This window comes from Balaenoptera physalus (assembly GCF_965194825.1).
Source record: "Balaenoptera physalus genome assembly, chromosome: 5".
Classification (NCBI taxonomy): Eukaryota; Metazoa; Chordata; class Mammalia; order Artiodactyla; family Balaenopteridae; genus Balaenoptera; species Balaenoptera physalus.
The window spans coordinates 138,098,184-138,120,241 of NC_138884.1; the positions used below are offsets into that span (position 1 = coordinate 138,098,184).

General features: G+C 36.9%; 1 long non-coding RNA gene across 2 annotated transcripts in view; it reads right to left on the reverse strand.

Moving 5' to 3' along the window:
• Positions 1-22,058, reverse strand: part of LOC309661022 — a 124,651-nt gene that overhangs the window by 32,635 nt on the left and 69,958 nt on the right. Inside the window, exon 3 of one of the 2 annotated variants that reach the window (XR_014263801.1) lies at positions 5,741-5,807. This is a non-coding gene — a long non-coding RNA (uncharacterized lncRNA). Of the gene's footprint in view, positions 1-2,779; positions 5,808-22,058 lie in introns of those variants that run through there. The other variant, XR_014263802.1, reaches the window with a different exon arrangement.

The window sequence follows — 22,058 nt, forward strand, 5'->3', positions numbered from 1 at the left end:
TTTTCTCTCTTGAACATTAACTTAAATTGAAGATCCAATTTTTATTTGGTTTTCAAGGCATATTTACAAAGAACTTTATAATAAGTAAACTAGATTTTTTTTCCCTTGGTTTTGAGCTGAGTCTTCACTTCAAACGACCAAGTTGATTATAGTGAAAAGGCAATTGCAATTTCAAACTTGATGTTTGAGTCCAAATGTTATCAGTATAGACAGATTCTTTTTTTTTTTTTTTTTTTTAACATCTTTATTGAAGTATAATTGCCTTACAATGGTGTGTTAGCTTCTGCTTTATAACAAAGTGAATCAGTTATACATATACAATATGTTCCCATTTCTCTTCCCTCTTGCATCTCCCTCCCTCCCACCCTCCCCATCCCATCCCTCTAGATGGTCACAAAGCACCGAGCTGATCTCCCTGTGCTATGCGGCTGCTTCCCACTAGTTATCTATTTTACATTTGGTAGTGTATATATGTCCATGACACTCTCTTACCCTGTCACATCTCACCCCACCCCCTCCCCATATCCTCAAGTCCATTCTCTAGTAGGTCTGTGTCTTTATTCCCGTCTTGCCACTAGGTTCTTCATGGCCTTTTTTTTTTTTTTTTTTTTTTTTTTTTTCCCCTTAGATTCCGTATATATGTGTTAGCATACTGTATTTGTTTTTCTCTTTCTGACTTACTTCACTCTGTATGACAGACTCTAACTCCATCCACCTCATTACAAATACCTCCATTTCATTTCTTTTTATGGCTGAGTAATATTCCATTGTATATATGTGCCACATCTTCTTTATCCATTATAGACAGATTCTTTAGCATAGTGCTCTGCAGTTTTGAAAATCTGTCAGATACCAGTTTTTGAGGAATTGCTTTAGAGAGAGTTGACTCACTAATCTCAAAGGACATGACACAAGAGCGCAAGGTCTTGTACATTTCACAGGGTTTAAATATATTGTAAAAGTTATAAAAGGTCATGTAGCTAATTTTATCTTGCAAAACAGATAGCTAGAGTATAACCTGTCCTTGGGTTATGCTCAGGGGACATTTTTGTTCATTCCATCCAACAGTTTTTGTTCTCTGGCTGTACTTGTAATTCAGGTAATCTTCTCTTTGAGTTTAAGCCAGAAAGCTAGTACAGAAGCAGGAGAGCTACTCTGTGTCATCTAGTTGTTATAATAATAACATAAACACTACTTTTAGCCACATTTCAAGGTACCTTTCTACTTATTGATAACTCTCTAAAAATTTACATTGATAACATCTCTAAAAAGTGGTATATAAGTGCCATAAAATCCCCTTTCCCCAGTTGCTGAGCTGACAGACTCTTTTTTTCAAAATAAAGCTTTAAGTTCACAGACGTTAGTCATAAACAGGTCTAGTATGTCCAATAGAGGCTTTTATTTTTTTATTTGCATTGGATGAGACTCAGTTTTTTGTTGTTTTTTTTAAAATTTTTTATTTATTTATTTATGGCTATGTTGGGTCTTCGTTTCTGTGCTAGGGCTTTCTCTAGTTGCAGCAAGTGGGGGCCACTCTTCATCGCGGTGCGCGGGCCTCTCACTATCGCGGCCTCTCTTGTTGCGGAGCACAGGCTCCAGACGTGCAGGCTCAGTAGTTGTGGCGCACGGGCTTAGTCGCTCCGCGGCATGTGGGATCTTCCCAGACCAGGGCTCAAACCCGTGTCCCCTGCATTGGCAGGCGGACTCTGAACCACTGCGCCACCAGGGAAGCCCCAATAGAGGCTTTTAAATGAGGGATGTAGTCACAGGAGCATCAAGAGCACCTGCTAAATAAGGAGGTCGAATGAGAATGTAAAACAATACACTTACTCATATTTATCTGTTTGGGACTTCCAGACTTAGCAAAATAAAATCCTTACTCCCCAAATGACTTACTTTTCTCAACAGACATATTTAATTCTCACATCTAATGCTATGCAATCTGATGATGTATTCAGCTAATTCTTGATATCTCAGGGACTAAGCATATAAGATGAATATTATCCATGAATTCCCTCACCTTGTTCCCAGTTAAACCTTTTAATATTTGTTCATTAAAGTATAATTTTGGGGGGTAAAAAATGGAGTACTGGGAGTGTTGATATTAATCTGAATTCCAATGATGGCTGTCATGATGGATAGACTAAATGGAGATATTTGGGAGGAAGTTTAGGAGGATTTGGAGACTGATTGGATATGGGAGACGAGGCAGACACTAACTGTTCAGCAGTGAGGAAAAACAGTGTAATTTAGTGAGATGGAGGATATAGAAGGAAAATAATAGAGAAGAACAGAGGAATAGGGATAGTGGGAGGAGGAGGAAGAGGAGTTCAGATTAGCATGTTGGCTTTGAAGTACCTCTGCCACATTCAAGTGGAGATTTCATAAGCAGTATGATATACAGACTTGGATTTTAAGAAATGGGTCTTGGTTAGAAGAATAGATTTTGGATTTGTGAGTATAGAAAGGAACTGAGTTTCCAAATGTGGGAGAGATTGACCAAGTACAGTGTGTAGTTGGCAAAAAAAAAAAAAAAAAAAAAAAAAAAATTCTGAAGAACATCGTCTTTAAAATAATGGGCAGAGGAAAAAGAGTATCACAAAGGAACTGAGGAGAGACCTCCTGAGAGTTCCTGGCTACAAGGGAAGTATTTTCCAAACTCAAAGCCCTTAACAGTCAGTCACACCTTAGCTTTCTGGATTTATTTCTGGAAACCTTCCTGTTCACTATTCACTCCAGTAGGATAAACTCTTTGTTGTTTCCCTCACATGCCATGTACTTTCTTTCTCTTTTTTTATTGTGGTAAAAAAAACAAAATAAAATCAACATATAACATGAGGTCTACTTTCTTAAATTGTTGTATACAGTACCATATTGTTAACTATATGAACATTGTTGTAAAGCAGATCTCTGGAACTTTTTTTTATCTCGTATGACTAACAGTCTATATCCATGGAACCATAACTCCCCAATCCCCACACTCCACTCCCAGCCCCTGGCAACCACCAGTAGTCTACTTTATGCTTTTATGAGTTTGTCTACTTCAGATATTTGTATAAGTGGAATCAGGCAGCATTTTTCCTTTTGTGGCTGGCTTATTTCACTTAGCATAAAGACTTCAAGTTTTATACATGTTGTAGCATAGAACATGATTTCCTTCTTTATTACAGCTGAATAATCTTCTAATGTATAAACTTACCACATATTCTTTACCCATTTATCCATCAATGTACATTAAGGTTGTTTCTACCTCTTGGCTATTGCAAATAATGCTGCATGAACAAAGGAGTGCTAATATCTCTTTGAGATCCTGTTTTCAATTCTTTTGGATGGATACCCAGAAGTGACATTGCTGGATCATATGGTAACTCTGTTTTTAATTTTTTGAGGAACCTCCTACTGCTTTCCATAGTGACTGCACCTTTTTACACTGTCAATCGCCATTGAAAGTGCCAATTATCAGGGGTTACAATTTCTCTACATCCTTGCCAACACTTGTTATTTTCTTTCCTTTTTAAAATATACATAATGGCCATTCTGATAGGCGTGGGGTGATACCTCATTGTGGTTTTGATTTACATTTCCCTGATGATTAGTGATATTGAGCATCTTTTCAAATACCTCTTGGCCATTTTTATGTCTTCATGGGAGAAATGTCTATTCAAGTCCTTATCCCATTGCTTAATTAAGTTATTTGTTTTCTTGCTGTTGAATTATAGGAGTTTCTTGTACATTTTGTGTATTAACCCCTTATCAGATATGGTTTGCAAATATTTTCTCCTGTTCTATAGCTTCCTTTTTCATTCTGCTGATTGTTTCCTTTGCCTGCACAGAGGTTTTTCTTTGATGTAGTTCAGCTTATCTGTTTTTGCTTTTGTTGTCTGTGCTTTTAGTGTCATATCCAAAAAATAAGTGTAAGACCAATGTTATGAAGCTTTCTCTCTGTTTTCTTCTAGAATTTTTCCAGTTATAGGTCTTATATTTAATTCATTTTGAGTTGATTTTTGTATATCATTTAATATAAGGGTCCAATTTCATTCTTTTGCATGTGGATATACAGTTTTCCCACACCATTTTATTGGATAGACTTTCCTTTCCCCATTGAATATTCTTGGCACCCTGTCAAAGATCATTTGGTACTATATATGTTGGTTTATTTCTGGGTTCTGTATTCTATTCCATTGGTCTATAGTTTGTCTTTGTGCATTACCATACTGTTTTAATTGCTATAGCTTTGTAATATCTTTTGAAGTCAGGAAGTATGTGACCTCTAGCTTTATTCTTTCTTCTCAAGATTGTGTTGGTTATTTGAGGTGCTTTGTTGTTCTATATAGATTTTAGAATTGTCTCTTTCTGCCCAAAAAAATTCCACTGGGATTTTGATAGAATTCCATTGAATCTGCTGTTTTGGGTAGTATGGACATTTTAATAGTATTAAGTCTTCTAATCCATGAACATGGGATATCTTTCATTTGTTTGTGTCTTTGAATTCTTTCAGTAGTGTTTTGTAGTTTTCAGTATACAAACCTTTTGCTTCCTTGGTTATGTTTATTCGTAATTATCTGATTCTTTTTGGTGCTATTGTAAACGGGATTGCTTGCTTAATTTCTTTTTCAGGTTGTTTATTAAGGCCTCCCCAAGTACTGTCTTTACCTTACTAAAAGAAGAGTTTAATGGCTCAATAAAAGTCCTTCCTTTCAAGATATTAAACCATAGATGAAACATGATGAATTTAGGTACTTTTCATAGAGATGAAAGCAATGTAGATTGCTTTAACATTATTGTTAAATTACCTTTATTTACCTTTAAAAACATCATGAGGTCTCATAGTTAGGCTGAATTGCATAGGGCTCTCAGATACCACAGATTTTCTCAGGAAAGAGGCTCATGTCTCAGCACAAAGGCTCAGAACTGAATATTCATAATTGGGTAAATGTGGTTTACACCAATGACAGTGAGGAGATCATGAGAGAAAAAACAGAGAGAGATAGACCGAGAGACAGACAGAGACAGAGAGAAAGAAAGGAGATATATGATAGTAAATATTTTCCCAGTTAGAATTTTATGGCTTTGAGGGGATTATAAGAAACTACTATGAACAACATATGCCAACAAATTGGATAACCTAGAGGAAATAAATTCCTAGAAACATACAACATATCAAGCTCGAATCATGAAAATAGAAAATCTGAACAGACCTATACTTAGGTGTAAGGAGATTGAATCAGTAACCAAAAACCTCCCAAAACAAGGAGAAGCCCAGGGATACATGGCTTTACTGGAGAATTCCTTCTCAAACTCTTCTGAAAAAATTGAAGAGCAGAAAACACTTTCAAACTCATTTTATGAGGCAAGAATTGCCCTAATACCAAAGCCAGAAAAAGACACTACAGAAAAGAAAGCTATAGGCCAATACCCCTGATGAATACAGATGTAAAAATTCTCAACAAAATACTACCAGACTGAATTCAACAACACACTTAAAGACTCATATACCATGACCAAGTGGGATTTATCCCTGGGATGCAAGATTGGTTCAACATAGGAATATCAATCCATGTGATAACAGTACATTAATAGACCAAAGGATAAAAAGCACATGATCTGTCTTAATAGGTACTAAAAAAGCATTTGACAAAATTCAATATATTGAATATTTTTAGATTCAATTTTAAATATTTTAAATGTTTAAAAACAAATTTTTCAGAATATCTGAGTATGATCAATCTACAACACTTACCTCACTGTCAGTTCCTGATAGCCTGAGAACTAACTCTCTGAGGGCCAAGACATTGCAGTATCCTCAACTGTAAAATAGAAATATCTATATCATGGTGTTGCTGTGACTATCAAAAGAGACAGTATGTGTAGGGACTTACCTTGGCATATATCAGGGGCTCAAAATATAATAGATAATAATAATGATGGTTATTTACTCGTCTTTGTAATTTCAGGACTTCAAAGATTCTCAATAAATTTATGGATTTGAATGGCAAAAAGTTCAAAAATAATTGATATGTAATCAGTCATAGTAATCCATTCACTATCAGAAACACAATGGTATTTTCATGTAACCTGGATACAGAAGGTATTAATATTCTTCAAGGCTTTTAGATAACTACCCAAAGATTTATAACTTTTTTCCACTGACTTTCCTAAGGTGGTGAGGTTTTTCTTTTGTCAGGCAGCTACGTCTTCAATAAACTGCAAACATAGGATTAATGTTAGTGCTACTGAAAAAATAGATACAGGTGAAGACAGCTAGCTGCATACTCAGAAAGTCAGTATTCCTATCTGAGGTTATCTTCCAAGGGAGTAAAAAGGAAACCATTTAGATATTCCTATAACTTTGTCTTCCTTCCAACCTGGCTTACATTATTTTTAGATCTTTCTACATAATGAAAGTGAGAAAAAAATGAAAGAAAAATAAAACATTTAGGAAGCACCAGAGTATTTTAAGTGTTTGTTTTCAATTCCATGTAATTCCGAGTATGTTATGTTTCTTAATTGTGTATTTTTCTCCATTGTTACTAGTGAGGGTTCTCAGCATTACTCAGGCTATATGAATTAGCACACAGTCGGGGTGGGTTGATTCTTCCTTAGGTTATTTATTATAAGATGGTGTGCTTGCAGTGCTGACTATTTAAGTTGAAAAATTATATTTTCAAAACATGCAGGGTAATTTAACAAAAAAGAAAAACTTAAAAAAAATTTACCATCAATCTAAACTCCAAGTGTGTCTTGAAAAAATGTCTGTTAGATGAAATTTTTATTGGACATAAGAGCTGATGAACTTGTTTCTGTAGCTGGGATGTTAAAATTAGAAAAAACCTGAAGCCAATTTTCTTTGATGGCTTTGAAGGGATAAATCTGATAAAAAGCCTTTTATCCGAGAAAAATATTCTTTGACAGAGAACATTTAGCTTGTATGGTTTTATAATTACTGGTGGAAATTAGGAGAAAAGGAAGAGAGTAGTATACTGCTCAGACTTTACTCTGGCTCTGTGGTCCCCAGACACTCCTGGATGAGATTGCTTATGAAAACTTATATTTGCCCTGGTGAATCCACTGTTGTGACAACTGAACACAAGCCTCAGGCACTCTGTTGTTAACTAAACTGAGGAAATGCCACTGTGATTCCAACTGTAATCACTGGAATGTGGAGCAAAATGAACTGCAGCTGATTCAAGTGAGCCATAAGGAAAAAGCAGTTTATGCAAAGCAGGAGGGCTGCTGTGGTTTTGTGTGTGATGCATGTTCATACATATGGTGGAAGAGGCTATCTCCAGTCCCATCTAACGAAAATGGAATGAGGTTCTGAAATCAGGGTCTATCAGCCATGTCCCTGTACAACACAAACCAACAAGTCAGCCTCAGAAACCAGCTTCCTAGGTAATGTTATACTTTACTTTGTTCTTTTCTTTTTATCCACAAAGAATATGCATTATTTCAAAAGAGTAGATAGGGAGATGGGTTTTAACCTATTATGCTGATACCCTTTTTATACCTGAGAATGAGTTTTGCCTAGCAAACCACTTATACACTTAATAAATGTATGACATTTGGAAAGATCCTCCTTCTGTTTACTTAAAATTTTTATGCCACTCTCTTTCCTCACTGGACACACACACACACACACACACACACACACACACACGGTCACGATAAACTCTAAGTTTGAATATACATGTTGGGAATGGTAGAGAAAGGGTATACTCAGGGGATCATAAGTATTGCTGGCCTAGAAGTTCATGAAGGTCTTGACATTGTTTATAAGAAGCATAGTTAAGAGAATGTGTCTACAGTATGGAAGAGTGTTGGTTGTGAGCAGCAAACATATCTATTTATTATCAAATCATTTGAAAAGTTGTGGCAGGTTTGATAACCTCTCTGTGACCTTTCCATAGCCTGTAGGGTTCACTTGGATTCCTCTTAGGGTTCAGTTGAGATTTAGCAAATTGGCCCAAGTACCTCTACCATCTGATGAATGAAGCATGAAATGGTGACAATACAGAAAATACTTGAAAACTCTATGAAGTGGAAAATTTCTTCTATGATGTGATCTCTTAAAAAATGAAAGAGGACTACTGTCTTCCTGTTTAAAATGCTTCATTGGCTTCACAGTTCTCTTTAAATAAACTCCAAACTCTTTACTATATCCTACAAAACCAGATACTTGCTCTGGTCATTAACCTCATCTACTGTGGATTTATTTCTCACATGTTATCTTTCAGATGCAAGGCCTTTGTATTAGTCATCTCGGACTGTCATAACAAAAATACCACAGTCTGAGTAACTTAAACAACAGGCATTTACTTTCTCACAGTTCTGGAGAGTGGAGGTATGAGATCAGGACGACCAACATGGTCAGGTTTTGGTGAGAGCTGTCTTCCTGGCTTGCTGATGGCCACCTTGAGAAAGAGAGAGATCTTTGTCTTCCTCTTCTTATAAGGCCACAGTCTTCTAAAATTAGGGCTCCACAATTATGAACTCATTTAACCTGAATTACTTCCTACAGACCCTATATCCAGGTACAGTCACATTGGGGGTTAGGGCTTCAACATATGAATTTTAGGGAGACACAATTCAGTCCATAGCATTCCACCCCTGGTCCCCCAGTTCATGTCCTTATCACATGCAAAATATATCCATTCCATCCCAGCAAGCCCCCAAAGTCTTAGCTCAATCCGGCATCAGCTCTAAAGCCTAAGGTACAAAGTCTATCCAAATATCAATCAAGTCACATATGGATGAGATTCAAGGTATGATTCCTCTTGAGGCAAAATTCCTCATCAGCTGCAAACCTATGAAACCAGACTATTTATATGCTTACAAGATACAATGGTGGGTCAGGCATAGAGTAGGAATTCCCATTCCACAAAGAAAAAATTGGAAAGACGAAAGGAGTGACAGAACCCCCAAGTCCAAAACCTAGCAAGACCAAATTCCAGTAGATCTTAAGTTGATCTTAAGGCTTGAGAATAATCCTCTGTGGTTCGAAGTTTAGCCCTCCAGGCCCTCTGGGGTGGCAGCGTCACATCCTTACTGCTTCAGCTCTCTGCAAGGGCCTCTTCCTCTTTGCTCTCTGAGGCCCCTGCCCACACAGCTCTCTGCCAAGACCCTGCCCACACAGCTCTCTGCAAGGGCAGCCCCATCCCTGAGGCACTGGGCAAAGTCATGCTGGCTTTCTGGAAGCCTGAGATGTGGTCCCACCCTTTGAAACTGAGAAGGAAGAAACAGCCTTGCCCCCTGAGCCTGTGATGGGAGGGGCAGCCCTGATGATCTCTGAATTGTCTTCAGAATCATTTTGCACTTTCCTTGAAGAATAGCACATGTTTATAGTAGAATAGCTCTATGGTCTGGTCCTGTAGAAGCCAAGGGGTCCAACAGCCTTGCTTCACTCCATCCCACTTTCTCTGTCCCCTTTAGTTCAAACTGGTAATGTGTTTCCTGGTATAATCCCACCTCTATTCCTGGTTTCTGCTATGATGATTGATTAAGTCCATGAGTTGCACCCAAGATCTCTTTATCAAATGGTTTGTCAGCCACACCCTTAGTGTTCTCTTCAAAGCAAGCTTTCTCATTTTTTATAATTTGGATAGGCCAAGAATTTGCTAAGTCTTTGAGTTTTGGTTCCTTTGTGCTTAACAATTCCTTCTTCAGTTCATCTCTCCCCTTTTGCATTTTACTCTAATCAGTCAGGAGGAACCAACCCACTCCTTTAAGACTTTGCTTAGAAATCCGCTCAGCTAAATTTCCAATTCTGTTGCTCACAAGTTCTACCTTGCATAAAACACTAGAACAGTTCAGTTGAGTTCTTTGCCATGACACATTCCTCATATTTAGCTGGGATCTCACCAGAATCACCTTAAACATCCGTGTATCTAGCATGCACCTCAGAGCTCTTCCAGCCTCTACCCCTTACCCAGTTTCAAAGCTACTTCCACATGTTTAGGTGTTTATCACAGCAGCATACCACTTCTTTTTTTTTTTTTTTCACACACATACACTGTATTTTATTTTTACAAGAGATAAATATACTGACACCAAGCATTGTACATGGATGACCACAACAAAAGCAACAATGATTGCAATTACCAAACATGAAACACACTCATACTATGTCATAATATTGACATTCAGTCCAGTAATCCTCCACTGTAACAGCTCCTTTACTTTGCAGTGAAAATTGATTTGTATATTCTTTGCCTCTGAGTCCTTGTGGGATTTTTTTTTTTTTTTTTTTTAAATTCAGACAGAAAGTCACAAAAATTATACTCATCCTCATCAGTTCACTCAGTCCCATGTAATTAATTGTTGTTTTTTTTTTCATCTTGATCTTTTGTTAGCACTTTTATGAGTTCATCAGTTTTTCATCAGAGTTCTGAAAATGCTTATTCATTCAGTTCAGCAGTACAGTCAGTTACCAGAAACCTGTACTTGTCAGAGTCTTTTCCATGAATTTCTTGAAGATGAAACCCTTTTATAGGAACATATTTGCAAAATCAACAGAGTACACCCAGAACTGTCTGTAAATGACAAAAGACTTAAAAATGACCACGGTAAAAGATTTGATGAAAGTTCATAATAATGCAGTTGACAAGAAAATTAGTTATTTCTGAGATATACATTTTAAAGTAATAACTAGGATTATTACTTATAACATTATACCAGAACATATAAGATTTTTAGAAATTTCATGTAATGTCTGAAACATTTATATTAACATATTTCCATACATATTTCCATACAAATACAAATATAAGATTTTTAGAAATTTCATGTAATGTCTGAAACATTTATATTAACATATTTCCATACATATTTCCATACAAATACAAATATAAGATTTTTAGAAATTTCATGTAATGTCTGAAACATTTATACTAACATATTTCCATACAAATAACCCAATGAAAGTTTAGTATTAGTTGTTTGTTTTTTTATACTGCAGGTTCTTACTAGGCATCAATTTTATACACATCAGTGTATACATGTCAATCCCAATCGCCCAATTCAGCACACCGCCATCCCCACCTCACCGCAGTTTTCCCCCCTTGGTGTCCATATGTCCATTCTCTACATCTGTGTCTCAACTTCTGCCCTGCAAACTGGCTCATCTGTACCATTTTTCTAGGTTCCACATACATGCATTAATATATGATATTTGTTTTTCTCTTTCTGACTTACTTCACTCTGTATGACAGTCTCTAGATCCCTCCACGTCTCAACAAATGACTCAATTTCGTTCCTTTTTATGGCTGAGTAATATTCCATTGTATATATGTACCACATCTTCTTTATCCATTCGTCTGTTGATGGGCATTTAGGTTGTTTCCATGACCTGGCTATTGTAAATAGTGCTGCAATGAACATTCGGGTGCATGTGTCTTTTTGAATTACGGTTTTCTCTGGGTATATGCCCAGTAGTGGGATTGCTGGGTCACATGGTAATTCTATTTTTAGCTTTTTAAGGAACCTCCATATTGTTCTCCATAGTGGCTGTATCAATTTACATTCCCACCAACAGTGCAAGAGGGTTCCCTTTTCTCCACACCCTCTCCAGCATTTGTTGTTTGTAGATTTTCTGATGATGCCCATTCTAACAGGAGTGAGGTGATACCTCATTGTAGTTTTGATTTGCATTTCTCTAATAATTAGTGATGTTGAGCATCTTTTCATGTGCTTCGTGGCCGTGTGTATGTCTTCTTCGGAGAAATGTCTATTTAGGTCTTCTGCCCATTTTTGGATTGGGGTGTTTGTTTCTTTGATATTGAGTTGAATGAGCTGTTTATATATTTTGGAGATTAATCCTTTGTCCGTTGATTCGTTTGCAAATATTTTCTCCCATTCTGAGGGTTGTCTTTTCGTCTTGTTTATGGTTTCCTTTGCTGTGCAAAAGCTTTGAAGTTTCATTAGGTCCCACTTGTTTATTTTTGTTTTTATTTCCATTACTCTAGGAGGTGGATCAAAAAAGATCTTGCTGTGATTTATGTCAAAGAGTGTTCTTCCTATGTTTTCCTCTAAGAGTTTTATAGTGTCCAGTCTTATATTTAGGTCTCGAATCCATTTTGAGTTTATTTTTGTGTATGGTGTTAGGGAGTATTCTAATTTCATTCTTTTACATGTAGCTGTCCAGTTTTCCCAGCACCACTTATTGAAGAGACTGTCTTTTCTCCATTGTATATCTTTGCCTCCTTTGTCATAGATTAGTTGACCATAGGTGCGTGGGTTAATCTCTGGGCTTTCTATCTTGTTCCATTGATCTATGTTTCTGTTTTTCTGCCAGTACCATATTGTCTTGATTACTGTAGCTTTGTAGTATAGTCTGAAGTCAGGGAGTCTGATTCCTCCAGCTCCATTTTTTTGCCTCAAGACTGCTTTGGCTATTCGGGGTCTTTTGTGTCTCCATACAAATTTTAAGATGATTTGTTCTAGCTACGTAAAAAATGCCATTGGTAATTTGATAGGGATTGCATTGAATCTGTAGATTGCTTTGGGTAGTATACTCATTTTCACAATATTGATTCTTCCAATCCAAGAACATGGTATATCTCTCCATCTGTTGGTATCATCTTTAATTTCTTTCATCAGTGTCTTATAGTTTTCTGCATACAGGTCTTTTGTCTCCCTAGGTAGGTTTATTCCTAGGTATTTTATTCTTTTTGTTGCAATGGTAAATGGGAGTGTTTCCATAATTTCTCTTTCAGATTTTTCATCATTAATGTATAGGAATGCAAGAGATTTCTGTGCATTAATTTTGTATCCTGCAACTTTACCATATTCATTAATTAGCTCTAGCAGCTTTCTGGTGGCAGTTTTAGGATTCTCTATGTATAGTATCATGTCATCCGCAAACAGTGACAGTTTTACTTCCTCTTTTCCAATTTGTATTCCTTTTATTTCTTTTTCTTCTCTGATTGCCGTGGCTAGGACTTCCAGAACTATGTTGAATAATAGTGGTGAGAGTGGACATCCTTGTCTCGTTCCTGATCTTAGAGGAAATGCTTTCAGTTTTTCCCCATTGAGAATGATGTTTGCTGTGGGTTTGTCATATATGGCCTTTATTATGTTGAGGTAGGTTCCCTCTATGCCCACTTTCTGGAGAGTTTTTATCAGGAATGGGTGTTGAATTTTGTCAAAAGCTTTTTCTGCATCTATTGAGATGATCATGTGGTTTTTATTCTTCAATTTGTTAATATGGTGTATCACATTGATTGATTTGCGTATATTGAAGAATCCTTGCATCCCTGGGATAAATCCCACTTGATCGTGGTGTATGATCCTTTTAATGTGTTGTTGGATTCTGTTTGCTAGTATTTTGTTGAGGATTTTTGCATCTATATTCATCAGTGATATTGGTCTGTAATTTTCTTTTTTTGTAGTGTCTTTGTCTGGTTTTGGTATCAGGGTGATGGTGGCCTCATAGAATGAGTTTGGGAGTGTTCCTTCCTCTGCAATTTTTTGGAAGAGTTTGAGAAGGATGAGTGTTAGCTCTTCTCTAAATGTTTGATAGAATTCACCTGTGAAGCCATCTGGTCCTGGACTTTTGTTTGTTGGAAGATTTTTAATCACAGTTTCAATTTCATTACTTGTGATTGGTCTGTTCATATTTTCTGTTTCTTCCTGATTCAGTCTTGGAAGGGTATACCTTTCTAAGAATTTGTCCATTTCTTCCAGGTTGTCCATTTTATTGGCATAAGGTTGCTTATAGTAGTCTCTTAGGATGTTTTGTATTTCTGCGGTGTCTGTTGTAACTTCTCCTTTTTCATTTCTGATTTTATTGATTTGAGTCCTCTCCCTCTTTTTCTTAATGAGTCTGGCTAATGGCTTATCAATTTTGTTTATCTTCTCAAAGAACCAACTTTTAGTTTTATTGATCTTTGCTATTGTTTTCTTTGTTTCTATTTCATTTATTTCTGCTCTGATCTTTATGATTTCTTTCCTTCTGCTAACTTTGGGTTTTGTTTGTTCTTCTTTCTCTAGTTTCTTTAGGTGTAAGGTTAGATTGTTTACTTGAGATTTTTCTTGTTTCTTTAGGTAGGCTTGTATAGCTATAAACTTCCCTCTTAGAACTGCTTTTGCTGCATCCCACAGGTTTTGGGTCGTCGTGTTTTCATTGTCATTTGTCTCTAGGTATTTTTTTATTTCTTCTTTGATTTCTTCAGTGATCTCTTGGTTATTTAGTAACGTATTGTTTAGCCTCCATGTGTTTGTCTTTTTTACGTTTTTTTCCCTGTAATTCATTTCTAATCTCATAGCGTTGTGGTCAGAAAAGATGCTTGGTATGATTTCAATTTTCTTAAATTTACTGATGCTTGATTTGTGACCCAAGATGTGATCTATCCTTGAGAATGTTCCGTGCGCACTTGAGAAGAACGTGTAATCTGCTGTTTTTGGATGGAATGTCCTATATATATCAATTAAATCTATCTGGTCTATTGTGTCATTTAAAGCTTCTGTTTCCTTATTTATTTTCATTTTGGATGATCTGTCCATTGGTGTAAGTGAAGTGTTAAAGTCCCCCACTATTATTGTGTTACTGTTGATTTCCTCTTTTATAGCTGTTAGCAGTTGCCTTATGTATTGAGGTGCTCCTATGTTGGGTGCATATATATTTATAATTGTTATATCTTCTTCTTGGATTGATCCCTGGATCATTATGTAGTGTCCTTCCTTGTCTCTTCTAACATTCTTTATTTTAAAGTCTATTTTATCTGATATGAGTATAGCTACTCCAGCTTTCTTTTGATTTCCATTTGCATGGAATATCTTTTTCCATCCCCTCACTTTCAGTCTGTATGTGTCCCTAGGTCTAAAGTGGGTCTCTTGTAGACAGCATATATATGGGTCTTGTTTTTGTATCCATTCAGCCAGTCTATGTCTTTTGGTTGGGGCGTTTAATCCATTCACGTTTAAGGTAATTATCGATATGTATGTTCCTATGACCATTTTCTTAATTGTTTTCGGTTTGTTTTTGTAGGTCCTTTTCTTCTCTTGTGTTTCCCACTTAGAGAAGTTCCTTTAGCATTTGTTGTAGAGCTGGTTTGGTGGTGCTGAATTCTCTTAGCTTTTGCTTGTCTGTAAAGCTTTTGATTTCTCCATCAAATCTAAATGAGATCCTTGCCGGGTAGAGTAATCTTGGTTGTAGGTTCTTCCCTTTCATCACTTTAAGTATATCATGCCACTCCCTTCTGGCTTGCAGAGTTTCTGCTGAGAAATCAGCTGTTAACCTTATAGGAGTTCCCTTGTATGTTATTTGTCGTTTTTCCCTTGCTGCTTTCAATAATTTTTCTTTGTCTTTAATTTTTGCCACTTTGATTACTACGTGTCTCGGCGTGTTTCTCCTTGGGTTTATTCTGTATGGGACTCTCTGCGCTTCCTGGACTTGGGTGGCTATTTCCTTTCCCATGTTAGGGAAGTTTTCGACTATAATCTCTTCAAATATTTTCTCTGGTCCTTTCTCTCTCTCTTCTCCTTCTGGGACCCCTATAATGCGAATGTTGTTGCGTTTAATGTTGTCCCAGAGGTCTCTTAGGCTGTCTTCATTTCTTTTCATTCTTTTTTCTTTAGTCTCTTCCACAGCAGTGAATTCCACCATTCTGTCTTCCAGGTCACTTATCTGTTCTTCTGCCTCAGTTATTCTGCTATTGATTCCTTCTAGTGTAGTTTTCATTTCAGTTATTGTATTGGTCATCTCTGTTTGTTTGTTCTTTAATTCTTCTAGGTCTTTTTTAATCATTTCTTGCATGTTCTCAATCTTTGCCTCCATTCTTATTCCGAGGTCCTGGATCATCTTCACTATCATTATTCTGAATTCTTTCTCTGGAAGGTTGCCTATCTCCACTTCATTTAGTTGTTTTTCTGGGTTTTTTTCTTGTTCCTTCATCTGGTACATAGCCCTCTGCCTTTTCATCTTCTCTATCTTTCTGTAACTGTGGTTTTTGGTCCACAGGCTGCAGGATTGTAGTTTTTCTTGCTTCTGTTGTCTGCCCTCTGGTGGTTGAGGCTATCTAAGAGGCTTGATGGGAGGCTCTGCTGGTGGGTAGAGCTGACAGTTGCTGTGGCGGTCAGAGCTCAGTAAAACCTTAATCCACTTGATTGTTGATGGGTGGGGCTGGGTTCCCTCCCTGTTGCTGTGGCAGTCAGAGCTCAGTAAAACCTTAATCCACTTGACTGTTGATGGGTGGGGCTGGGTTCCCTCCCTGTTGGTTGTTTTGCCTGAGGCAACCCAACACTGGAGCCTACCCGTGCTCTTTGGTGGGGTTAATGGCAGACTCTGGGAGGGCTCACGCCAAGGAGAACTTCCCAGAACCTCGGCTGCCAGTGTCCTTATCCCCACGGTGAAACAGAGCCACCACTCGCCTCTGCAGGAGACCCCCCAACAGCAGCAGGTAGGACTGGCTCAGTCTCCCCCAGGGTCACAGCTCCTTCCCCTGGGTCCCGATGCACACATTACTTTGTGTGTGCCCTCCAAGAGTGGGGTCTCTGTTTCCCCCAGTCCTGTCAAAGTCCTGCAATCAATTCCCACTAGGCTTCAAGGTCTGATTCTCTAGGAATTCCTCCTTCCGTAGCCGGACCCCCAGGTTGGGAAGCCTGACGTGGGGCTCAGAACCTTCCCTCCAGTGGGTGGACTTCTGTGGTATAAGTGTTCGCCAGTCTGTGAGTCACCCACCCAGCAGTTATGGGATTTGATTTTACTCTGATTGCGCCCCTCCTACCGTCTCGCTGTGGCTTCTCCTCTGTCCTTGGATGTGGGGTATCCTCCTTGGTGAAGTCCAGGGTCTTCCTGTCAATGATTGTCCAGCAGCCAGTTTTGATTCTGGTGCTCTCGCAAGAGGGAGTGAGAGCACGTCCTTCTACTCCGCCATCTTGGTTAATCAGCATACCACTTCTTGATGTCAAAATCTATCTTAATCAGCTAGGGCTGCCATAGGAAACACAATAGACTAGGTGGCCTAAATAACTGAAACTTATTTTCTTATAGTTCTGGAGGCTGCAAGTCTGAGATCAGGGTGATTGTGTGGTCAGGATCTGGTGAGAGCCCTCTTCCTGGCATGCATATAGCCTCCTTTTTGTTAGGTTCTCATATGGCGGAGGGAGAGATCCCTTTCTGTTTCTCTTCTTATGAGACCATCAGTCCTATTGGATTAGAGCCCAACCATACACCCTTTAACCTCAATTACCTCCCAAAGACCATATTTCCAGATACAGTCACTTTGGGAGTGAGGGCTTAAACATATAAATTTTGGGAGGACACAGTTCTGTCTATAGCAGCTCTCTTTAAGTTCCCCACTATGGGATCTTGGCATCTACTCTTTCTTTTTTTTGTCCTGCCTGGAACACTATTTTCCCCATGCTTTGCACAGCTGTCTCCTCATTGTTCAGAGTTTGTGAGTCTTTTTCCTCTTCTGAGAATTTATCTTTGACCCCTTCAGTCAAAGGGAGGTTATCTGATACCCATTAGTCATACTCTGTGAACTCACTACATGTGTTTCTTTCAGAGAACTCATCGTAGTTAAAATGTGTTTGCTTCATTTTCAGTTTTCTCTTTCCCCCATTATGAGGGCAGAAACGTTATTTCATTCACCATATTATGCTTGGCAGAGTGCTTGGCACATAATTGGCTTCAGTAAATTTTTATTGAATTTATTAATGAATGATTAATAATACTTGACTACATATTTCATCTTGCAGTCATGTTGCAGTAATTTTTTAAATAGAACCTGTTGGATTCCATCTTTACAGGTGTTAATGGTCTTTCTGTTAGGGTGAGTCACCTTTGGAAGAAAGTGAAAAGATACGATAGATGCCAGAGAGTGGAAGGATGCCTAGAGTCCTTCAGATCTGGGTTAGCTTTATCACTGTAGAAAGTGCAAAAATGTATTTAGCCTTCTCTTTTAAGTATATAATTGAATAGTTAAATTTAGTTTGCAGTTCAGGATAATTGGGACACCTGCCTAAGGTACTTAACTTCCTAATAGTAGATGGTCTACTGGAAATTTGATATAGGGATAATGGTTATCCATCTTGATTCTTGATTTAATATTTCAAAATTGCTAACTAAAGAGTTTTTTATCCATCAAGATGTGTTCAGTTTCAAGTAACAGAAAATTCAAGAAATAGTGTCTTAAATCATAAAGCTCTTTATTGTTTACATAGTAAGAAATGCAAAAGCAGGAAGTCTCAAGGTTGGTCTTATGGTTCAATAACATAATCATGAAAAGCTCTATCTTTCTTCTTCACCTATTTTAATGTGTTGGCTTTTTATTTTCATGTCTTTCACTGTTGGGTCACAAGATGGCTGACACAGCTTCTTGGATCACATCAATGTTTAAAGGAAGAAGAAAGAGATGACACCAACAGTTTTCTTCTTACATCTGTCCTTCAGATAAAGTGAGGATAAAAAAGCCTTCCCCAAAATTTCACAGAAGATTTTCACTTCAGTTCCATTGACTGGGCTGAGGCACATGACTGTATTTAGTTGCAAATAAGCCTGAAAAAGAAAGGATATGAACAAAATAGGATTTATTTTGACAGGCTTACATAAATAATGATTTAATTCCTGGGCTATGGGAGAAGGCTACCTTTGCTGAGAGACAAGTCTCTCTGTCTACTGTTGATCACAAAATTGGGGTTTTGTTGAGAAGTAAACAAGGGAGAGCTAAGGAAGGGACTTCCCTACCTGCTAAGAATTGTGTCATTTAACAGATTAAGAAAAAATAGCAGCAATTATTCAGGACCAAAAGAAAATTTTTTTAAATTTGAGTAACAAATGGTTCAGACTTAACATTATATATAGATGAACATTTTGGGGGATGACCATTGAGAAAAAAACTTTAGCAAGACTGGGCAGCCAAATAATTAAAAGATATTTGCATTCTTTTAATTTATTTATTTTAAACACTAAATGTATACAGAATGCATTTTATATCACAAATAGTCACTATTTACATTTGAATTGAGATCTTAATATTCTGTTTTACATATATACATTTTTTTATCCATTCATCCGTTGATGGACACTTGGGTTGCTTCTGCCTTTGGCTATTGTGAATAATTCTGCTACATATACAGGTGTACACATTTCTCTTTGAGTCTCTGTGTTCAGTTCTTTTGGGTGTATAACCAGAAACAGGATTGCTGGCTCATATGGTAATTCTATCTTCAGTTTTTTTGAGGAACTGCCATACTATCTCCATAGTGGCTGTACCATTATACATTCCCACCAAGAGTGCACAAGGGTTCTGATTTCTTTACATCCTCAATACAGATTAATTTCAGTTTTATATAATCAAAAAATTTTTTTTATTGTAGCCCTCCTTGTGGGTATGAGATAGTATATAATTGCGTTTTTGATTTGAATGTTCCTAATCATTAGTGATGTTAAACATCTTTTCATGTATTTATTAGCCGTTTGTATATCTTTTTTGGAGAAATATCTTTTCAAGTCCTTTGCCCAGTTTTTAAATCCAGGTTTGTTTGTTTGTTTCTTATAGCTGTAAGAATTCTTTTCTTCATATATTCTGAATATTAACCAATTATCAGATACATGATTAGCAAGTATTGTCTCTCATTCTGTGGGTTGCCTTTTTTGCTCTATTGGTTGTGTTCTTTGATGCACAGAAAATTTCAATTTTTATATAGTCCAATTTATCTTTTTCTTTCTTTTGTTGCCTGTTCTTTCAATGTCATATCTAAAATCGTTGCCAAATCCAGTATCATGAAGCTTTTCTCCTATGTTTTCTTCCAAGAGTTTCACAGTTTTAGCTCTTAAATTTCAGTCTTTAATGCATTTGAGTTAATTTTCATATATGGTATAATATAAAGGTCCAACTTCAGTCTTTCGCATGTGGAGTTGAATACACATCCTTTTAAAACTTCGTGAATAAAATAGAAAGTATATATATGTGTATCATTTTGACTGCATATTGTAATATGATGGTCATCTTCACAGCCATCAAAAGTGGATAGTACCACTTTTTTGTGACATATGATTTTTATTTGAAAGAATGACAGTAAAATTTCATTGTTCAGATTAAAGTATTGGCAAAGATTTTTCTTGAAAATAAATGAAGTGATCTTGCTGCTTGAACATAAACAACTGTGGTAACGATTTCTTGCCAATGATAAAATTCAAACTTTGACATTAATTAGAAATTATAAACTTGTGGAAAATTTAATTATCTGTCATCCACCATTGTGATAGCTTTCCAGCTTGACCTCTCTGTCAAAATTAGTAGTGATATTCACAAATGTATTTTTTGGTATTGTATTATAAAATGTGTCAATACTTAAAAGATCTCCTTAACTCAATAAAGCAATATATTTCAAATGACCAATATTTAAATGGTGTTACAAAATCATACATGATTGAAAAGCTTACTTAAAGTGCAAATTAGACCAATGGATTTTAATGAAACAAAATACAGAAATTCAGTGAGAGAGGTTCAGATTCCACATTGCAACTATTCATTAAGAACTAACATGTATTGAGTTTTGGTATAATATCAAAGAAGAATATCTATAATTACCTGAAAAGACTATCAAAATATTGCTACCGTTTATAACTACATATCTATGTGAGGCTGGATTTTCATCACATTCTTAAAAAACAATAACAGATTATAACAGATTAAAAGCAGAAGCACATGTGAGAAACTAGCCATCTTGCATTAAGCAAGACATTAAAAAGATTTGAGGAAATTCAAACCATGCCATTGTGCTTCTATGCCCTCTCAGCGAACAGAGGTAGGAAATATTTATATAACATTCATACATGTAAACATCTGACCAGTATGCATCTATAATATTTCTGTGTGTATCTATGCTATTGTCTGAATGTTTGTGTCCTCCTCAAGTTCACATGTTGGAATCCTAACATCCAATGTGATAGTGTAAAAAAGTGGGGCCTTTGGGAGGTGTTTAGTTCATAAGGGTAGAGCACTCATGAATGAGATTCTGGCTCTTATAAAAGAGACCCCACAGAGCTCCCTAGCCTTTCCACCATGTGAGGATATGAGAAGTCTGCAACCCAGAAGAGAGCCCTCATCTGACCATGCTGGCACTCTCGTCTCAAACGTCCAGCCCCCAGAACTGTGAGGAATAAATTTCTGTTGTTTATAAGATACCCAATCTGTGGTATTTTGTTACAACATACCCAAATGGACTAAGATAATCTGTAATATATGTGTATTATAAAATCATGAGTTTATACCAATACTTACTATTCTAGTCCAGTACCTCAGAGCTCTTTTCAGCCTTCCCTCTTTCCATGTTTACAAATATCTTCTCTGCTGATGAGAACCTTGACTCCCTTTATTCTTAATATTTTATTTATTTGTTCAGTAAAATCCATCTGTAAACCACACTGGCTATGTCCTCCCTATAACCTTGTCTACCATGCAATTGCGATAGTCTTCTCTCAAACAGTTTTCCCTCTGGTGAGAGAAACAGGTAATAAGCAAGGAAAAAAAAAATATACACACACACACACACACACACACACACACACACATATAGTTTCAGATAGTTACAAGTATAGTGAAATGAAAAAAAAGGAATGTGATAAAAAGCTAGAAACATTAAGTAGATGATTAGGGAAGCCATATCTGGGGGGATGACTTTGGCCTAGAACTCCAGTTTTGAGAAGGAGCCAGCCTCCTGAATACCAGGGGTCCTGTCAGTGGGAAGTGTGAAATTAGCAAAAAGATTGAGGCAGAAAAGAATTTAGTGGGTTAGGAATGCCTAATGTATTCATACAAGTAACAGAACACTTGACTAAGTAGCTTGATCAAACCTAGGTTTACTTTTTGAGATAACACAGAGTTTGGAGTAGACAGATTTTAACAGGGATTTGGTGGCTTAATATACTCAGGACCAAGTCTCTGGGATTCTCTTGAGTAGTGGTATGCTGGAGCAGCCTGTAAGAGCCAGTTGTTAAATTTTCAGAAATTGGTGAGCTGGTGGTGAAACAGGCATCATTAAAAATTAAATTTTATGAACAATTACATTACTTTAAAAAGGCAACACATACTCAAAAACTCATCACTTCCTAA